General features: G+C 42.2%; 1 protein-coding gene across 1 annotated transcript in view; it reads left to right on the forward strand.

The window, feature by feature from the left end:
- Positions 1 to 1,239: 1,239 nt before the first annotated feature.
- DNAJB6 (DnaJ heat shock protein family (Hsp40) member B6) overlaps positions 1,240 to 22,633 on the forward strand; it is a 116,915-nt gene continuing 95,521 nt past the window's right edge. The window contains exon 1 of the mRNA XM_089693937.1: positions 1,240 to 1,391. The gene's annotated coding sequence lies outside the window, so the exon portion shown is untranslated. The remainder of the gene's footprint in view (positions 1,392 to 22,633) is intronic.

Raw genomic sequence — 22,633 nt, forward strand, 5'->3', positions numbered from 1 at the left:
CGGATCAAATTTAAAATCCTAACACTGACGTACAAAGCTGTCCACCATACTGCCCCGAACTACATCACCGACCTAATATCCAAGTACCGCCCAACACGCACACTCCGCTCCTCACAGGACCTCCTTCTCTCTAGTTCCCTGGTCTCCTCCTCCCATGCCCGCCTCTAGGACTTCTCCAGGGTGTCACCCATCCTCTGGAACTCCCTTCCCCAACCCATCAGATTATCACCTACTCTCCTCTCCTTTAGGCGCACCCTGAAAACCCATCTCTTCAGGGAAGCCTACCCCCTGCTAACTTGACCGACCTCCTCCACTCTTCCTACCACTCCATCCCCCACAGCTATCTCCTCCTGTACCACCACCCCCTCCCTCCTAGATTGTAAGCTCAAAAGAGCAGGGCCCTCAATCCCCTCATGTTTTGCATTGTATTGGTATTGTTCTGTCACATGTTCTGTCCCCCTTTGTAATGTACAGCGCTGAGCGAACTATTGGCGCTTTATAAATACTGTATAATAATAATAATAATATATCCTGTTCTATCACACAGTTGATGGGGGGATATATATCCTGTTCTATCACACACAGTTGATGGGGGGGGGGGGGTATAAATCCTGTTCTATCACACAGTTGATGGGGGGGTTATATATCCTGTTCTATCACACACAGTTGATGGGGGAGGGTATATATCCTGTTCTATCACACACAGTTGATGGGGGGGTATAAATCCTGTTCTATCACACAGTTGATGGGGGGGTTATATATCCTGTTCTATCACACACAGTTGATGGGGGAGGGTATATATCCCGTTCTATCACACACAGTTGATGGGGGGGTATATATCCTGTTCTATCACACACAGTTGATGGGGGGTTATATATCCTGTTCTATCACACACAGTTGATGGGGGGGGTATAAATCCTGTTCTATCACACACAGTTGATGGGGGGTTATATATCCTGTTCTATCACACACAGTTGATGGGGGAGGGTATATATCCTGTTCTATCACACACAGTTGATGGGGGAGGGTATATAGCCTGTTCTATCACACACAGTTGATGGGGGAGGGTATATATCCTGTTCTATCACACACAGTTGATGGGGGAGGGTATATATCCTGTTCTATCACACACAGTTGATGGGGGAGGGTATATCTCTTCTTTTGTTACCATACCCATTGGCCCCATCCCGTCTAATCACTGAGCTGAGCTCTCTAGCTGCTCTCCAGCATTCTGGAATCTTCCAATTCAGTTTCCCTGAGTAACAGCCCTGACCGGAAGTGACGTGTAGACAGACATCGGTTAGATACGCACATTTCCGGTGCTAGGCTTTAGACTGCGTCTGAGGCAGCAGTGTGAGGCTGGGATTGTGAAAGGAGGCGGTTGAGGAGAGGTAAGAGGATGATGTGCGGGTGTGATTGGTCCCGGTGCATGAAGGTAATGTTGTATGGCTCTCCTCCGTCCTTTCATTCCGTTCTCTGGTGGAGGGGGCGCTCTCCCCGCCGTACACAGCAGACATGGGGGCCGCTCGGGGGGGGCGCATTATAGTACAGGCCGGTTTCCTTTTCGGAACTGAGCTGTTTCTATGGTAACATTACCTTCGGTGGATGTCTGGGCACTGCATGTCCCAGGATGCCCGGCGCCGCGTCGTCCAGTTTGGGGATCGGGGCTCCACAGTTGTGAAGGCTGGTTGCTCCTCCAGGCCTTGTTTATAGATGGCTGGCCTCAGCCGGGGCCTACATCATCTCAGCCTGGCCTGTTATGGGGTTTCTGGGATCGGCGGTGCGCAGCCTCCGATAGCTGGCTGTGTGGCCGTTCAGTGATTTGTTTTTCTTCCTTCACCCAGCAGTGGCAGAGGCGTGCGGGCACCCCAGACACTGAGCCGGGGGGGGGGGGGCGCGATCGCCGGCTGGTGCTTTCTTTGTGATCCCAGTACTGCCATATAACGTCAGCCTATAGGAGAGGGGGCAGCGTTCCATTCCTATGCTCAGGCTTCTTTCCTAATGATCCTGCCAGTCACTCACTTCCTGTCCAAGGGTGACAACGCTCACCAATGCCGTCTCTACTCCAACTCTGTTAGGCCTCATTCAGGGCTGTGTTTACCTGCACTGGTGTTCCATGTATCCCTGTGCCAGCAATCCCATAGCTGTCTATTGGGATGCAGCAGCTGCACACACTCGGCCTCTGCACCCAGTATGTCATCTGTTTGGGTGTGCTTGGGGCTGTGCATACAGACAGATGGTGCATTGGGTTTGTGCAGCTGCTGTGTCCTTATGGACAGCTATGGGACTGCTGGCATGGGGATGCACAGAACACCTGTCAATCCTCGTGCAGGTAAAATACGGCACAATATGGTGTACAGATCAAATCTGCCCTTGTGAAAGAGGCCCTACATGGGTGGGGGGATCTGTAATTTACAGAAGATAGCTGGGGAGGCTGCTAATGTTTCCAATGTTAGTTCTGGTAAACAAAGTGACAAGGACATTGGATTTCTTGCAGGATCAGCCAGTATGTTGTCTGCACTTGCAGTTAACCATTAATCCTCCAGAGGATTTACCCCCTCCCCCCCCCCCCCCCCCCCATCCTGGCCAGGCCATTTTTTGCGTTACGGTGCTGTTATTTTAACTGAGAATTGCGCAGTCATGCAACGCTGCATCCAAATGAAATTTGTTTTTTCCTCCCCTGTGAATTGAGCTTTCGGTGGTATTTGATCGCCTGTGCATGTTTTTAATTTTTTTTTTTGCACTATATGAATAAAAAAAAACTACAGTTTTGAGAGAAAAATGTTTGACTTTTTGCTATTAAACATGTTAAGTAAAAAATCTAATTGTCATAAATTTACACCACAATGTATTCTGCTACACGTCTCTGCTAAAAAAAAAAAACAATTTAATACGTGTAAATTAATTGGTTTGTTTAAATTATGGCGGTATATATACTGGGGTGTTTTTTTTTATTTATTTTTTTATCACTAGTAATGGCGGCGATCAATGACTTATAGTGGGACTGTGGCATTCTGACACTGTTGGGGAACTGACTTGGTGTCACTGACAACAGTGTCAACAATATAGTGATCAGTGCTAATAAAAAGGACTGACACTGTACTAATCGCACAGGGCAGGAAAGGGTTAACTTGAGTCGATCAAAGGGTTAACTGTGTGCTGGGTGTTTTTTTACATTGGGGCTGTGTCCCTGTGCTTCACTGTAAGCACACTGCTTTGGATGGCTGTGCTCAGCCATCCAAAGCAGTGTGCACGAGCCGACAGGGAGAACTGTTTTTGTTTACAAACAGTTCTCCTCACCGTCGGAGATCCTCGAAAATTGCCGGCCAGGATCCTGTGATTGAGAGCCGCAGCTGCTACCCGGAAATGCAAAATCGCATATATATGCGTGATTTTGCGCACCTGTGCCGCCCTGTAGCAGTATTTCTGCCATAGGGCGGTCGGGAAGCGGTTGATCTACCTAGCTTGAACAAAGAAAACTAATGCAGCAACCACAACTAAGGCTGCTTTCACACTGATCCGTTCATTGACTATTGACTTATTTTGCTAGTAACAAAAATGCTGAGTGAGAGGTATGGTCTGACTGCTACATTATCACTTTTGTGACCTGGGCTTACAGTGCCTTAAAAAAAAGTATTCATGCCCCTTGAAATTTATCACATTTAACACTGAGCTGTGGCTTGGCCCCACCCTCTCTCCTTGTTGGCTGGCTGACTGGCTGTGATTGACAGCAGCTGGAGCTAATGGCTCCCGCTTGCTGTCTCAGCCAGTGAGGAGGCAGAGACCCGGGACAGCCGAGGCTGTTGTACACATCAATGGATCGTGATGGAGCTCAGGTAAGTAATGAGGGGGTGAGGGCACTGCAGCACACAGAAGATTTTTTACCTTCATGCATAGAATGCATGAAGGTAAAAAACCTTCAGCCTTTACAACATCTTTAAGGGCTCATTCAGGAGAGGGGAGAGACGGTAATAGGCAGCTGAGCCATCTTCTTGCACCCCCCCATTTACACAACTGGTGACTTGAAGAGGTTGTACACATGCCTTGCTTTGGGTCCGTGGACTAAATGATACTCTTATGTTTGGTAAGCCTTAAGTGCTGCATTTGGTGGTTGCATCATCATCACACATACGTATGCTGCAATTACAGCCAAGCAAATAGTGTGTAAATGCAAGAGGGGTGTGTGATCATACTTGAATCTTGAATACTTTGGGTTTCTTCGGATCTGTGTAGTAATCTAACATGAAACTCCCCACATGTTACCTCTGTGCAGGAGTTTCCTGTAACAAAGACCCATCTTTGCTGCTCTCCTAGTGTAGGATAAATGGTCTCGTCTTCCCCCTTCTGTAGCTTTCTGCAGGCAGCCTCTAGTGGGTGGGCTTGCTGGGTCCTTTCCACAGTTCTGCTCTGGAGTACACAGACCACAGTGGGTTGTTCACTCTGCAGCTTTTCCCATTCTGTAAACATCTTGCATTATGTTCAGTGCATGTATGGCATTCCATGATAGAAGGTGGGGAAATTGTGCTTTTTATCTGCACCTCTTTCAATCACAGAAGGCCTTGCATTCAATGAAACAAACGTGATTCTAGCTAAATGGTGCTGTCAGGGCCACCCAAGGCTCACTTTTCAGCTGGTATCCACTGAAATGTGAGCCAACTGTAGGAGCATTTAAGCTACTCTCACAATATATATTTTGTATATTCTAAATCTGATCTTCCTGTTTGCTTTTTGTACAGTTGGTAGATCGTTTTACATTCAGGAGATAGTGATGATTGGCCATTGTGGTGCCTCCTTTCCAGGTTTAATTGTATACACTTAAAGTATATGTAAACCCTCACCTTGTAGAACCACCCATTCAGTTTACAATAGAAATGAAAGGCAAAACATTTGTGTGTACATATATAAAAATAAAAACAATTACTCTACACTTTTTTTCCCCTTTTTCATAAGTAATCACATTCCCTCTTTTCTTTGCTGCATAGAGAGGTGAAAGAGGAGAAACAGCAGCACACCAAATTTCCCAGTGATATGATGTGAAGGTGGAGTTTCAGCACAAATTTGATCACTGGAGGAGAGCAGGCTGAGTTAAAGAACTGACCATGCTGTGCTCTCATGCCTAGTGTGGTCAGTTTTAAAGCAGAGGGAATGGCAGGAACACCAATGATTCCACACAGAGAAAGCAATACAAAACAGGATACTATTTAATACAAGTACATGGTACATCACATCAGGAATATGAAACGTTGGGTTTACATATTGTTTAAACATCTTCACCTAGTGAAACAAGCAATACTAGAAAAGCTACAATTTCTGGGGAAATTGTGTGAAGTGTTCTTGCCTCCACCAGTAGTCTACAACTCACACTCTAGCTTTTGTCACTCTGCTGCCTACTTACACACCTGGGTTCCTATGGAAACTCACTCTACAGCAAGGGCAGAGAAGAGCGGTTAAAAACAAACTGCTCCAACTTGCTCACTTCACTGGCGGTTGCCATCTTCAAATGGTTGTAGTTTAAAAATTATAAATCCTACACTGAAGAGCTTTATATTGTGAGAATCACAAGACCCAGACCTACATTTTGATGCATAGTATGTCTCTGAAATATTAAAAAGAAGGCACAGTCGCAGTGTATATATCACCCTTCAAATTTGAGGTGGCTAGAGTGGAGTTTCAATGAATGTCAATGGGCGGCGTGAGTTGCAAACAAATGGTCATATTGTGGAAACTATCAGGACTATGGCTTAGCCGTGGACATTTTTAGTGGCAGCAGGGATAGCTGAACGTTTTTGATATAACATTTGTGTAGGTGGGCTTGCCATGCAAGTAAGTGGTCTTGCCATGCAAGAACACTTAAATATTCAGATACCTAGAGCAAACAGAGTTCAGTTAACTGTCAGGTCTGATGTCTGCTTTAGAGCTATGGGTGGGGATATTTATCACATCCTTTCTTTGTATGGCTTTGTTAAATCGGTCTGTTTTGTCTGACTGGCTTCTGACTTGTTGGATCTGATTTGACCTTTTGTGAGTATTCACCAGCTTTTATCGACAAACTGATCACCAGTGTTCTGCACTTGCTTAGTGAAACTGTCTTATCAGTTGAATTGTTAAGATGGGCACTTGGCAAGTGTCTGAACACCTTCTGATCTAAAGCAGTGGGGGAGATTTACAAAGAGGGAGAGTGCAAAATATGGTGCAGTTACCGATCAGCTACTAACTTCAGCTTGTTGAATTAGGCTTTGGCAACAAAACATGGAAGCTTATTGGTTTCTGTGTAGAGTTGCACCGGATTTTGTACCCTTCAGTGTTAGTAAATAACCCCCATTTTTTTTAGATCTGAGTGAAACATATACAAGTGCACAGGAAAGTGTTTTCTTCACTTATTGGTAGGTTACTGGAATCCTCTACTCTTCCAACCACTCCAACCCCCACAGTTGTTACCTATTGTACCAAACACCCCTCCATCCTAGATTGTAAGCTCCATGGAGCAGGGCCCTCAAATCCCTCATTGAACTGTATTGTCTCCCACTATAATGTAAAGCGCTGAGCAAACCGTTGGTGCTATATAAATCCTGTATAATATTTCCTGTACTCTCAGGGGTGTGGAAATTTAAGAAACTACTTGTCCTGGGACTATATTGGGGTTCCAGCCTACTTGTCCCTCATGACAATATGCTTGTCCTGATTAAAAAAAATGTATATTTTGCCAGGATGGGAAATACGAAGGGTTGATGTATTTTTAATAGGCAATGGTGGTCTCAGGAATGTCTGGGGCTTTTTAAAACATTTCTTAGAACCCCCAAACGAAATAAACACACACACTTACACTTTTTTTTTTTTTTTCTTTTTTTTTTTTTTAGGCAGAGTCCATAGAGAATAAATTGGTGGGTTTTGCAAATCTTTTTAACGTAACACAGTATCTGTGCAGCAGGTTGTTTTTGTTTAAACGCAGTTTTTTTTCAGTAAAAACACACTTGCACCACATCCCTTGTGACCACAATAGGCAGTGACAGGTGCTTTTTATAGAGATCTGGGGTCAATAAGACCCCAGATCCCTCCTCTGCCCGTAAAAGCATTTGATCACACAAGATCGATGTGATGCTTTCCATTTTTAAAAATGCCGCCATTTACATCCTCATCTCTTCCTATTTCCTATATCCGAGGCGGACAGAGCAGTTCCGATCTTTGTCCATCAGTGGAAGCACCAGATGGTTGATCAGGTGTCCTGATGCTAATGGACAGCTCATGCTTGTAAAAGCGATCCAGTGGCTAGTTAGCTGCTCTAATTTCTTTTACAAGAGAGCCAACCGTCTGCTCTAATTCCTGCTGCTTGCCTGCAGCGGGGCTAAATATAAGGGGAGAAACCTATTGCCTGGTGCCATGAACTGCATATCCCAGGCATTGGGCTATAGGAATTGTACATCCCTGACTTTTGTGGGATTCAACACCTTTTTTTTTTTTTTTTTTTTTGTAATGGGAATTCTCCCCTAAAGATATATTCTCCCATATTGCAGATCTTTCTAATAGTAGAGGGACATGGCTGAGTCTTATTTACAAACAGGACTTCATAACCATCCTCCTAAAATCCAGGGAATGTCCAATTTTTGTTTTTAAGAATGTGAAAAAGCAGTCATGCAGCAGCTGGCATTTTTACACTTGCCATGGTGGGTGTGTAGACCAGTCAGCCCAGACTGCCACAGTTGCCTTGTAGTAGTAGTATTATTATTATTCTGCTTTAATTAAGGTGGAATTGTAGGTATGTTGCTATTGGTGGTAGCTGTCTGTGTTTTGACAGCAGCTCTCTGGGTTTGCAATGTTTGTTCAATACTGAGTGCTGTTAGCTGCTCAGTGTGCTGGGCCTGCAGGTCAGTCTAGGGCCCCTGGAGTCTGTAGCGACAGTTACACATCAGCTGTTTCTGTGCATAAAGCCACCAATTGGGTACAAACCTGCCTTGGAAGTGTGAATGAGCGAGAGGAAATTTTAAGTAGAATTCCAGGATATCGCTAACTAATCTTAAAGTGTTACTAAACCCAGGATCCTGCATTCACTATATCTGGTCTCCCACAGTACACAGAACATAGAAGTGCAATTATTTTAGTAAACATTAACTGCTAAATACCTTTTGTCATAAACAGACCAGTCTTGTGACTTCAGCAGAGCACTGGTTAAAGCTTGTAGGAGGAGTTTTCTTTCTGCTCTAGGAAGATGCAAAATCCCTGACTCTGTGGACAGTGCTGATCACATGCACCTACCAAAATAAAACCTCTCTAGCAATAAACACTAAACTGAGCATGTGACTGTGGGTTCAGTCTGTGAACATTAAACAAGAGGAGGGGCAGAGAAGAAAAGGATCAAACTGCCTTTTTACACAATGCAGAGGACTAACCTTTTAGGTTCCACAGCATTACAAGCATTCTCTACTGAATATACAGACTGATTTTACTGTTGTGGGTTTAGTCACACTTTAAAGCTGCTCTCACCTCTGTTCCAACACATATACTAACTAACCTGTAGAAGAAAGATCTGTATACTTGCCTATTTTCAGGCTGCTCTGGTAACGTTATCAGCTCCACTTTTCCACATAGGAGTGGCTCCAGCTCTCTGCTATGATGTGAACCTGCCTTTTAAAGTAAATTGAGAACTTTCTGATATCATAGTTGCAGTTTACTGGATGCACAAAATGTTTTTGCTTGCTGCCCGGAATTGTTCTTGAAAGCTAAATTCACCCTTTTCAGAAAATACCTGTAGGCCATTTGTGCCCTCTTCAAAGTATGGTCTGAAAACTCCCAGTTGGCTGTACCCATGTTTTACCTTGTTGAAATCATTCGGTACTCACTCCCACATTACATGAGTGAAAACCAATAACTGTCGCATCCCATCAACAAGGTAGGGATTGCTAGCTGGGCGTTTTTTTGACCAGGATTCCAAGGGGCCCAAATGGCCTACAGGTATTACAATAAAATTAATGAAAGCTGCAGAATTTAATATCTACTGGGGCCCCTTGACTGCGTAGGTTATTTACTGGGAAAGGTGAACTTGGCCTTACAAAAATCACCCACGGTCACATGGGTTTTTTGAAGTTTGCCCACTTACAAAGAAATGGTCTATAATTTTTATCATAGATCTATTTTAAATGATAGAGACATAATATATACCAAAAATCCAGAAACAAAACATGATACAAATGTTTTAAATTGAGTTGCATTTCAGTAGGTAAAATAAGTATTTGATCCCCTACCAACCAACAATAATTCTGGCTCCAACAGACTGGCTATGTGGTACACAGATTAGGCTGGCCATACATTATACAATTATCTTGAGATTTTTGGTTTAGATTTACCAAAAACCATATAATAGGAGGTAAAACCTAACAACACTTACAATTGTATCCAATTAGGCAGGCTCTTGCACTACATAGTTGAAGGTAAATCTAAAGGTAATTGGACAGAAAATTGTATAGTGTATGGCCAGCCTTAGCCCTGTCAGTTTAAGAAGGTGCGCCTAACGACAACTCGTTATGTGTATAAAAGACACCTGTCCACAGAATCATTCTGCCATTCAAACCTGACCAACATGGTCAAGACCAAAGCTGTTAAAGGATGTTGGGGACAAGATTGTAGACCTGCACAAGGCTAAAAGACAATCAGCAAGAAGCTTGGCGAGGAGACAATTGTTGGAGCGATTATTCGCAAATGTAAGAAATACAAATTGACCATCAATCGCCCTCAGTCTGGAGCTCTATGCAAGATTTCGATCATAAGAAAAGTGAGGTATCAGCCCAGAACTACACAGGAGGAGTTTGTGTATGATCTCAAGGCAGTTGGGACCACAGTCGCCAAACAAACCATTGGTAACACAATATGCCACCAAGGTACCCTCCTTAAGGTGATACATATCCATTGGCAAACTTCAGACGGGCTTGTACATCTAAATGATTCGGAGAACATGCTGTGGTCAGATGAGACCAAAATTGAGCTCTTTGGCAGTAACGCTACTCACTGTGTTTGGAGGAAGAAAAATGCTGACTATGACCTTAAGAACACCATCCCTACAGTCAAGCATGGAGGTGGAAACATTATGCTTTAGGGCTGTTTCTTTGCTAAAGGCACAGAGCGACTTTGCTGCATTGAGGGGCCATGTATTGTAAAATCTTGGATGAGAACCTTTTTGCCTTAGCCAGAACACTGAAGATGTGTCATGAATGGGTCTTCCAGCATGACAATGACCCAAAACATAGCACCAAGGCAATAAGAGTGGCTCAGGAAGAAGCACATTAACCTCCCTAGCAGTTTTCCCGAGTCTGGCTCAGGGTTAAATGTTGCTGTCAAAAGCGGTAACCCCGAGCCACACTCGGGGTCACCGCAAAATGCATACAGGTGAAACTCAAAAAATTAGAATATTGTGCAAAAGTTCATTTATTTCAGTAATGCAACTTAAAAGGTGATACTAATATATGAGAGAGACTCTACATGCAAAGAAAGATAGTTCAAGCCGTGATTTGTCATAATTGTGAGGATTATGGTTTACAGCTCATGAAAACTCCAAATCCACAATCTCAGAAAATTAGAATATTGTGAAAAAATGCAATATTCTAGGCTCAAAGTGTCCCACTCTAATCAGCTAATTAAGCCATAACACCTGCAAAGGGTTCCTGAGCCTTTAAATGGTCTCTGGTTCAGTAGGAATCACAATCATGGGAAAGACTGCTGACCTGACAGTTATGCAGAAAACCATCATTGACGCCTTCCATAAGGAGGGAAAGCCTCAAAAGGTAATTGCAAAAGAAGTTGGATGTTCCCAAAGTGCTGTATCAAAGCACATTAATAGAAAGGTATGTGGAAGAAAAAGGTGCACAAGCAGCAGGGATGACCGCAGCCTGGAGAGGATTGTCAGGAAAAGGCCATTCAAAAGTGTTAGGGACTTTCACAAGGAGTGGACTGAGGCTGGAGTCAGTGCATCAAGAGCCACCACACACAGATGGATCGTGGACATGGGCTTCAAATGTCGTATTCCTCTTGTCAAGCCGCTCCTGAACAACAAATGTCAGAAGCGTCTTACCTGGGCTAAAGAAAAACAGACCTGGTCTGTTGCTCAGTGGTCCAAAGTCCTCTTCTCTGACTAGAGCAACTTTTGCATCTCATTTGGAAACCAAAGACCCCGAGTATGGAGGAAGAATGGAGAGGCACACACTGCAAGATGCTTGAAGTCCAGTGTGAAGTTTCCACAGTCTGTGTTGATTTGGGGAGCCATGTCATCTGCTGGTGTTGGTCCACTGTGCTTCATTAAGTCCAGGGTCAACACAGCCGTCTACCAGGAGATTTTGGAGCACTTCATGCTTCCTTCTGCAGACTAGCTTTATGGGGATGCTGACTTCATTTTCCAGCAGGACTTGGTACCTGCCCACACTGCCAAAAGCACCCAAACCTGGTTCAATGACCGTGGGATTACTGTGCTTGATTGGCCAGCAAATTTGCCTGACCTGAACCCCATAGAGAATCTATGGGGCATTGCCAAGATAAAGAGGACAGACATGAGACCGAACAATGCAGAAGAGCTGAAGGCTGCTATTGAAGCATCCTGGTCTTCCATAACACCTCAGCAGTGCCACAGGCTGATAGCTTCCATGCCACGCTGCACTGAGGCAGTAATTGCTGCAAAAGGGGCCAAAACCAAGCACTGAGTACCAGGCTGGATTTGATTTAAATCAAACGGATTTAAATCAATAGTCTATGTAAAAAACTAGGATTTAAATCAAGCCTTAGTGACTAATTCTTGCTGGTATAACTTTAATATACAAGTAGATGAAGATTTTTAGAATAACAACTTTTCATATTAGTTTTTTTTATCCCCAGTTTAATAGGTTAATCATTCATATTTGGACAACTTTTCTGTTGTACTTAGGAAGGAGAAAAATAATCATTACCTTAATAATAACAATTTAAATAGATTTATTCAACTGAAACAATAACATTACAGCATATGTTATTTGCTTAAACAAACATTCATGTTTAACTAATTTGGCTAAACAAAATATATATATTTTAAGAAACTTAGACTGTCAGCCCCTTCCTCCTCACACTTAGTTTCACTTTCTTCTTGTGCAGATCTATTCCACTCCAAACAATCAGAAAAATATTGTTTCTATTCTATTCACTGAACTTCTTGAAATTTAGCACTGAAGAGGTTGATTCTGTATTCATAGGTTTGTAGAAGTTAGGATTAAGGTCTTTTTCTTAACTCTGTTCATGTTATAACATTTTTGCTGTGAAGAAGAGGCATGTGATCTCTGCTGAGTCAAATTCAGTTTTGATAACTGCAAAAGTAAACCAAACATCTGTGATAATATCTTGTAGGCAGAGAAACTGCCCAATAATCTTACAAAAACCTCTGGAAGAACATGACATTGTGAATGGATTAATGGAATTTATTTACCAAAAAAATTAAACATATACAGCCTTATTCTACATAATTAAAAAAACTAATCTTTATTACATGATGGAATAACCTTTGGATGGTAATATATTTTCCTCCAAAAAGCATTTTATTCAAAAAAATCCGATTTTTTTTTTTTTTTTTTTTTTTTTTTTTTTTTTTTTTTTTTTTTTTTTTTTATTATATTCACCCTGCTGAGTACACATGCATGCTTATACTTTTCAGAGGTCCGATATTGTTCTATGTACAATCCTTGTTTTATTGATTGTATGTAATATTCAAATTTTCTGAGATTGTGGATTTGGGGTTTTCATGAGCTGTAAGCCATAATCATTACAATTATGACAAATCACGGCTTGAACTATCTTGCTTTTCATGTAATGAGTATCTCATATATTAGTTTCACCTTTTTAAGTTGCATTACTTAAATAAATGAACTTTTGCACGATATTCTAATTTTTCGAGTTTCACCTGTACATACCTGGTCCTGCGATCCGTGTTCCAGGTCCAGCAGCCGCCTCGAGCCATCTGCTCTGACCGTCACCTGTCTCCTTCCTGGCTATCTCACGCTGCTCTGTGTAATCCGCGTGCGACAGCCGTGCTGTGCCGGCGGGGCTTGCGGCAGTTTTAAAAATAGACCTATGTAAAAATAGTGTTACTCTAGTGAATACATTGTAACATTACCTCGGATATATCCATAGTGCAGTTTTTTAGTTTGTGACTAAAAACGGTTTTGCACTCATGGCTTCCAAAAAGCGTCTCTCTAGTGCCAAAGTTGTTTATGATGAGCTAGCAAACAGCGACAGTGAGGAGCTACTTGAATTGAGCAATAGTGACTCATATGGAGATGTCTTCAGATACCGACAGTGAAGACAGCGCCGAATCTGAAATTGACGTGAGTGATCTGCAAAAGTGGTGCACTACTGACTGCGGTACGCCACGCTGCTAAGATTCCCATTTACTGTCGCACCTGGTTTGAAATTCAACATTGAAGGTAACAACTCCTTGGCGTTCTTAGAATTGTTTCTGACCGGTGAGGTTATTGGAATAATCGTGGCGGAGACACAGGTACACAGCGCAACAATTAGCTGCTCCATACAGCAGGTTTTCACGAAGCAAAAAGTGGGAACCTGTGACCAGAGAGGACATTTGGCTGTTTCTCTGCCTAATTATTCCTCGAGTGGTGGAGAAACCGCTGCAGAAGTAGTATTGGACCACCAACAAAATGCTTACCACACCATTCTTTGGCACAGTCATGTCAGAATACTGCTTTTCACTCATGAAATTTTTGCACTTGGCAAACAATGATGATTTTGACAAATCGACTCATCCGGCTCCCAAGCTAAAGAAAATTTGGGAAGTCTCCCGAATAATTCTCAGGAATTTCCAGCAGCGCTATGTGCCAGAGAGACGAAAATGGCCTACAAAGGAAGGCTCAGCTGGGTACAGTACATCGCAAAATTTTATCCCAAGTACAGCAAATATGGAATGGCAACATCTGTCCTGTCACTAATTGAGCCTCTGCTAAACCAAGGCTCCTGTGTAACAGCGGACAATTTCTACACCTGTCCAGAACTTTACGAGGTTCTTCTGCAGCACAAAATGGATGAATTTGGAACCATTAGGGCTAACCAGCGCAACCTGCCATCAATGTTTGGAAAAAGCAAACGGAAGCTTGGAGAAATAGTTGCCTGGCAGGCAAACTGATGGCACTGAGATGGCAGGACAAGAAGGATGTGTGCCTAATGAGTACCATTCATAATGCCTCCATAGTGATGGTACAATCAAAAGGTGGGAAAAACATTCCGAAGCCACAGGTAGTTGACTACAATAGCACCTTGGGAGGTGTTGAGAGAGCTGACCATGCTATGACTTTCTATCCGACAATGAGCAGCAGAGTAAATACTACAAAAGATTTTCTGGCATCTTCTGGAACAGTGCTTGTGGAGTGCCTACATTCTGTTCAGCAAAAACAGTGACAAGTCTGTGGTTCATGCGGACTTTTATCTGGAAAGTTGCGGAAGCCATCTTCCTCAAACCCCATCAATGTATAGGTAGATCCAGACGACGTGCTGTTGGAGCTGTCAACCCAGAACACCTGACTGGACGTCACTTTATGGACCACATCCCACCAACCCAATAAAAGGCAGCACCTACACGGATGTGCGTGGTATGTTGCTCTCGGCGAGATGAGTAGAAAAAAATTTGCAAAGAGACGAGGTTCCACTGTCCTGATTGCAATGTCGGACTTTGTGCAGTCCCGTGTTTCAAGATATAGCACACATGCAATGTTTTCTAGAACAAAATGCAGTGTCTATATAATATTGTTTGGACAGAGTTCCGTGTGTTTGATTTGATTACATTATTTAATTTATAATATTATAATTATGATTTAATGTATTAAACATTATTGCACCTAGGAAGTTTAATAGACTCTCTTGTTTAAACAGATTTCATTGAGTTATTCCTAAGAATTACAGGCCTACAAAAAATAAAAAATCTTTCCATTGAAAACCATGTACCGCTTTTGAGCACAGAGAAATACTGACATAATCATACCGCTAGGGAGGTTAAGGTCATGGAGTGGCCTAGCCAGTCTCCAGACCTTAATCCTATAGAACATTTTTATGGAGGGAGCTGAAACTTCAAGTTGCCAAGCGACACCCAAGAAATCTTAAGGATTTGGAGAACATCTGTAAGGAGTGGACCAAAATCCCTCCTTAGATGCAAACCTGGTAACCAACTACAAGAAATGTCTTACCTCCTATGCTTGCCAACAAGGGTTTCTCCACAAAGTACTGTCATGTTTTTGCTTGGGGAACAAATATTTATTTCAGGTACTTGTATAGCACCTGAAATAGGTCATCCGTTTTTAGTGTTACGGAGGAGGTCTCATGCTGTAATTATTGCTCTTTCTGGCATGCTCGGTGATATGTAACGTGTATCTCATTCGACGTTTTCGTGCATAGGTGCCCCAGTGTGTGCTTTTACGTTTGTATATGTGAGCGGGGGGTGGGGCGCAATTTTTTTTTCTTTGGGGGGGGAGGGGAGAAGAATGTTATGTGCTTTGATGTTTTACAATTAAACTCCTCCTCCCCTTCCCTTTTTTTTTTTTTTTTTTTTTTTTTTTTTTTTTTTTTTCTTCTTCTTAAATCACATAGGGGAAAAAGTTCCCTATGTGATGATTTTTGGTGACGGGTTCTCCGAGACATCCAGGGTCTCTCCTGAATGTAATGCAGTGCACATTGCACTGCATTACATTCTTTCTTGGCCTCGATGGCCGGGAAATTTTTGAACTGACAAAAAGGGGAGCGGATATGTCTGTCTCCTCCCTCTCCTCTAGCCAAAGGCGGTGAACCGATCTTAGGCCTGCAGATGGGCAAGCGGAGACAGGGGGGGAGCAAGGTGTAGCGGAAGGCTGGCACTGTGTGGAAGCAATCAGCAGCAGTGAATGCTTCCACCTGACAGGTGAACCCTGCTGCTTACCCGCAGCAGGGCTGAAGGATAAAATAAACTACCTGCCCGGCGCCCAGAACTACATGTCTTCATTCTTTGTAAGTGGGCAAGCTTACAAAATCTGTAGGGGGTCAAATATTTTCCCCGCTGTAAGTATTGAACCCCTCACAATTTTTCTCACACTTTGGTAACAATCCATACATACAAAGAAACCAAAACAAATAAGTTCAGAAATTTAAGTTGTGTAATAAAATTAGGGAAAAGTATTGAACACCTGAAAGAGAAGTGCAAAAAGACACAAGATGAAATCTATCAATAATTAGAAAGCAATCCTGCCCCTTGTCAGTGCAAAATTAATATCAGCTTGTTCTCAACTGATGGCCTATAAAAAGGTGTCACAAGAAGCCTCTCATGGGTAAAATCAAATGGCTCTCTCAAGACCTACGCAACCTTATTGTTGCAAAACATACTGATTGCATTGGTTACAGAAGGATATCTAAACTTCTGGATGTTCAAGTGAGCACTGTTGGGGCCATACTCCGGACGTGGAAAGAACATAATTTCACCATAAACCGGCCACGACCATGTGCTCCTTGCAAGATTTCTGAAAAAAGTGGAGTGAAAATAATTGTCAGAAAAGTTGTCCAAGAGCCAAGGACCACTTGTGGGGAGCTTCAGAAAGACCTTGAATTAGCAAGTGCGGGTGTTTCAAAACCATAAGTAAGGCATTCAACCACCATGGACTGTATGCACGCTCACCATGTAAGACTCCATTGCTGAAGAGAGAGCATGTTGACGCTCAGTTTTCTGCACAACATTTTGACAAAACTAAATTAAAGGAGAATATAGTCTGGTCAGATGAGACCAAAATTGGAACTATTTGGTCGCCATAATATACACCATGTTTGGAGGTCAATGGCACTGCACATCACCCCATAAACGCCCTACCAACAGTGTCATTAATTATGTGCAGCACCGTGGCAACTACAGATCAACCAGAAGCTAAGATGGCAACTTTTTTGGTTGTAAAGAATAGGAGGTTATCATGAGCAGTGCTAACCAGTCAGAAGCTGTCTAGTCCGTGCTGTCATCCCTGCAAGGAGAGGAGAGAAATCTGGGGGGATTTGAAATCCCCAGACCTGTCAAGCAGCTTTCTCTCCTCTCTTTGCAGGGAATGACCGTACATGCTAGACAGCTTCTGATGGTGCTGACCAATCATGTGATTTCAAATCCACGTGGCTTTCTCTCATCTACAGCTGAGAATATGGAGCATCTGCCACCGAGGTATACATTCCCACACACCCTTCTCTCACTATCCGCTGCGGGAAACCTCCCTGCACCGCTCCTGTGAGAAGTCGGGCTATGACAAGGATGGGTTCACACAGGAGCAGTGGGTAAACCGCATGCGATTTGAACAGGAATCACATTCCTGTTCAAATCGCTTGCTATTCTTTCCAGTGCAATTTGCGTTCATACATTGTGTTAACGCAAATTGCACCGCAAAATATCGGTAAGCTGTACTTGACAGTATCTGTTTTCATACTCTATTTAAAAAAAGGATATCTGTACTTCCCTATCAGAGACAGAAAGAATGGGGTTCTGCATAGGGAAACTAACAAAAAAAAGCTAATTTGTGAATGGGGGCTTATTGATGTGTATTTAAATATTTACAATTACTACATTACATTTAACAGAACTATAACCATATCATCCTGCATGTCTTTTTTAGGAGGCTTTTATTGATTCATTTGTATGAGTTCTTGCCTGCTGATGGCTTTGTCTGCCATTCATGCACTCCTACTTTTGTAATAATAGTTTCACACTGAAGGCATCTCTGTATATCTAGGTTTGACCCTTAATCGCTCCTCTCTGGTTAAAGGCTGCAGTGATTGTTGTTTTGTGTGGATTATGTGACAGGATCTGTTATTTCCTTACACTGCTATCTCACACTTAGCTGCTCAAAATCTGTCTACATAGGAGTTGACACAAAACACTGGAGGAACGAATGAAAAACTGGGCAGGCTTGTGCATTTAATGCACCGTAAATTTGGAATCAATACAGAATTATTTGGCTGTAGCAATTCTTCCCAATCAGTATGCCTTACACTATATATATATATATGTGTGTGTATGTGTAAATTTTTTTTTTTTTTTTCTTTTTTCCTTTATGATAGCATTTGGATCTATAAAGAACTAAATCGTATGTTATGGTTGTAGCAGTCTTTTTGCCCTTTTCAGTGCACCTTGTCTTTTATATCTTTGCTCTTCAGCCTGGATTTTGGTTATTTTTAAGACCTTAATCTCAGGTAATTGCATATTTGTGTTGTAATATTTGCACTGCACTAAATTAGGAGTCATTATGATACTTCGACCTTCACACATATGGGCGTCAGCACATATACAAGCTGTATATGCAGCAAGCATTTTCAGAGCTTTTGCAAATCTTTGAACAGTTTTTTGGAAGTCTTTTAGGCTAGGTTCACACTATCATTTGAATGGTCTTCTGTGCTTCCTGAAATTCAGGGAAAAAGTCCCTGCATAATTTTAGAAATCATAACCCACACATCTAGTGCAGTGTGGTTCTCAACCTTTTCAATGCGGAGGAACCCTTGACATAACTTTCCGTTCTCAGGGAACCCCTGCTAAAATAACTTTATCTACAATTCATGATACTTTAGTGTGATAGTCGTAAGAATGCTCCTTGTGGTCATTGGGAAGAATGACCCCCTTACAGACTGCTAAAAAGATCAATGGTGTCAGTGGGAACTTGCTTGAGAGGCAAAAATTGCTAATTTCTCAAGGAACCTCTGGAGGAACCCTGGTATAAGTACAGTGATGTCAGTAATTGCTGCGATGTCAGTTCTCTGTCCAATATCTAGTTGAAGAATATGTAAACCCAGCATTTCATATTCCTGATATGTGCTTGGTGTGCAATGTACTTGTGTTTTAAAAAGTACCATGTTCTCTTTGTATTGCTTCATTTGAGTGAAATCCCTGGTGTGCCTGCCAGTGCCTCCTACTTTCCTATCAAAACGTGACCACGCTAGGCATGAGAGCACACCATGGTTAGTCCTGCAGCTCTGCTGAATGACGCAGTGATGATGTTAAAGGTATATGTGAAATCTCACCTTTTTTGTAAGGGTTCACATTATAAGGCCATAGATGGATCGGTATTTGGCTGGTTCGGCAAGAATTCGATCCATATATGGCCAGCTTTATTGGCTAGATCACCAGGTTAAAATGAAAGAAAGATGGGCAAGGGGAGGAGAGTTCTTAAGGTGTGTTTAAAATCTGCACAAAATCACCCATTTACCAGCGTTCCATTGAAGTGTATGGGATCAAAAACATATGAATACATTCCTGTGAACAGGGACGATTAGAAAGATCTAAAAAAAAGATACCCCTTGAAATTTTCCAAATTTTTGTCATGGTACATCCAAAAACGTAAATGTATTTTATTAGTATTGTATGTGATGGACCAACACAAAGTGGCGCATAATTGTGAAGTGGAAGGAAAATGGTAAATGGTTTTCTAAATTTTTTACAAATATCTGGAAAGTGTGGTGTGCATTTGTATTCAGCCGTCTTTACTCTGATACCCCTAACTAAAATCTAGTGGAACAAATTGCCTTCAGAAGTCACCTAATTAGTAAATGGTCCTCCTGTGTGTAGTTTAATCTCAGTATAAATAGAGCTGTTCTGTGAAGCCCTCAGGTTTGTTACAGAACATTGCTGAACAAAACACATGAAGACTAGGAACACACCAAGACAGGTCAGGGATAAAGTTGTGGAGAAGTTTAAAGCTGGGTGTGTATGTATGTGTGTGTGTGTGTGTGTATATATGTGTATATATATATCTCATGTGGGGGACATGGCAAATATGTGGAAGAAGGTTTCCTCAGATCAAACTAAAATGTTACTTTTTTGCCTAAAAGCAAAACTGTGTGGTGTAAAACTAACAATGCACATCACCCTGAACACACCATCCCTACTGTGAAACATGGTGGTGGCAGCATCATGTTGTGGGGATGCCTTTCTTCAGCAGGGACAGGGAAGCTGGTCAGAGTTGATGGGAAGATGGATGGAGCCAAATACAGGACAATCTTAGAAGAAAATCTGTTAGTCTGCAAAAGACTTGAGACTGGGGTGGAGGGAGGGTCAACTTCCAACAGGACAATAACCCGAAACATACAGCCAGAGCTACAATGGAATAGATCAAAGCATATTCTTGTGTTAGAATGGCCCAGTCAAAGTCCAGACCTAAATAAAATTGAGACTCTGTGGCAAGACTTGCTGTTCCCAGACGCGCTCCATCCAATCTGACAGAGCTTGAGCTATTTTTCAAAGAAGAATGGGCACAAATTTCACTCACTAGATGTGCAATGCTGGTGAAGACATCCTCAAAAAGACTTGCAGCTGTATTTGCAGCGAAGGGTGGTTCTACAAAGTATTGACTCAGGGGCTGAATACAAATGCACACCACACTTTTCAGATTTTTTAATTTTTTTTGTAAAAAAAAAAAATTTGAAAGCCATTTTATCATTAACTTCCATTTTTCACAATTACGCGCCTTTCTTTTGTTGGTCTATCACAAAAAATCCCAATAAAATACATTTACTTTTTTGGTTGTAACATGACAGTGTAAAATTTCAAGGGGTATGAATACTTTCAAGGCACTGTACGTACCGGTGCACTAGACACTTAAAGTGGTTGCAAATTTATTTGCCTGAGCTTTCATAGGAGGGTGGAGAGCTGAAACTACCAACTGCAGAGCTCAGTGAGGAGAGCTCTGAGAGCTGATTGGAGGGAAGAGACACACACCCCTCCACACAGCTTACAGGAACAGAGCTGAGGCTGTCAATCATAGGTTGTGCTCATCCCTGTCACCATTTTTGTTTCTCTTGGTGTCAGGAAAACTTGGCAGAAGTGACTCATCCTGACATCAGAACAATGAGTACACACTATAGAAGGATATGCTCTGTTTAGATTTCATGTCTGAGGTTTACAACCACTGTACTACTTGTGGGGTGATATTTTTACACTGATTGCTTTTACACCCATAAAGGCTGTAAAATCAATCATTTCTCCTTCTCTCTCTCTCTCTCTGCATTCTTGCAGCCATTGAGAAATACTGTGTGAGCTGTGATTTGGTCACAGCTTGTCATATGGCACAAGGTTGTTGTGAATAGCCTTGTACCATGTGATCTCTGTGATCATTCACAGATTTCACACATAGTAAGCAATGATGTCAGAAGTGACATCTTGCTTCCTACTCTGCATGTGATCACTGATTGGCCAATCAGTGATCACATGATCGGGACCTTGCACAGAGGTCCCGTACGATGATCGGTGTTCCACTGTGGTTGAAGGACACAGTTGGCACTGGATCTTGGTGCTGCGCGCTCCCAGGGAGCACGCACAAGCAGGGGGAAGGGAGGCCGTTTACAAACGGCCACCCGCCCCTGCACTGCTACCATCCAGTAGTTAAGGACTAACGCAGCAAATGTTGTACATGCTGGGTATAATGCGCTTCTCTCTGAAAATCTGAGTAAATGGATCGTTCAAGACATTGTTCACAAGAACAGCGTACTTTAACCGCTTTCCTGCTGCCATATAGCAGATATACTGCTACAGGGTGGCAGGGTTGCGCAAAATCACGTATATACGTGATTTTGCATTTCTGGGTAGGAGGCTTGCACCCTACCTGCTGAGCCATTTGTAGGTGTCAATCACCGGGTCCCAGCCGGTGATTACCGAGCATCTCCAACGGGGAGGAGGACTGTTGTTTACTAACAGATCTCCTCCCTGTCAGCACGGGCTGGCTCTGGATGGCTGTGCATGGCGACACTACTACTTTTTTTTTTTTTTTTTTTTTTTTTTTTGGTTTGTTTTTTTTGTTTTAAGAACCTAATATTCCTTTACTTCACTTTCTCTAAAGTAATAACAAATTGGAAACCTTTTTCTTCATGTTTTGTTATGGAAAAGCTATTATAAGGATTTTGAGCTTTACTCCTTTTTTGAACACAACTGTACATTCTGTGATGACTTCTTCCTTTTATCACGGAGTTCTCCCTGTTTTGCAAAGGGGACAATGATTGGATCATTGGCTTGTCACATGACTTCTGCACAGGCAATACCGCTGCTTTATAAATAGAGCCCTGAGTGGGTTACAATTTAAATAAATCCAGAAAAAGAGCCAAGACTATTGCTGTTTTACTTACAAAATTTTCATGCGCAAACACTTCTTGTATTTGAGCATTCCCTCTTAACTAAATTTCTCACCAGTGAAATATGCCTATATTTGGAAATCGTGATATTTGCACTGAGAGCATAGTAAACTGCCTTACTGGATATTCAGCTCCTAATTCAGACATGTTAAAATGATCTTCCTTGGCACCTGTGATTTACATGTTTTTTAAAATGATTCCCGTATTTTCCAAAAAACGATCAGCAGTGCATCAATTTTCAAATTGTGTTCAGGAGATGATCCTGCCACCTCCTGAATGCCTTTTAATTTTTTTATATATATAAAAAAAAGTGTATATGTATATATTGAATACATACACACTGTGTGTGTGTGTGTGTGTGTGTGTCAGAGAGACGATACTGCCAAAAGTATTGGAACACCCCTCAAAATCATTGGATTCGGGTTCCAATCACCTTCATGGCCACAAGTGTATAAAGTTAAGCATGCAGGCTGCCACCTGTGCAATAGGTCCATCTTTGAATTTTCCTTGCTACTAAATA

The sequence above is a fragment of the Staurois parvus genome, unplaced genomic scaffold (genome assembly GCF_062004578.1).
Source record: "Staurois parvus isolate SC_StPar_1 unplaced genomic scaffold, SC_StPar_1.0 ptg000005l, whole genome shotgun sequence".
Taxonomy (NCBI): Eukaryota; Metazoa; Chordata; class Amphibia; order Anura; family Ranidae; genus Staurois; species Staurois parvus.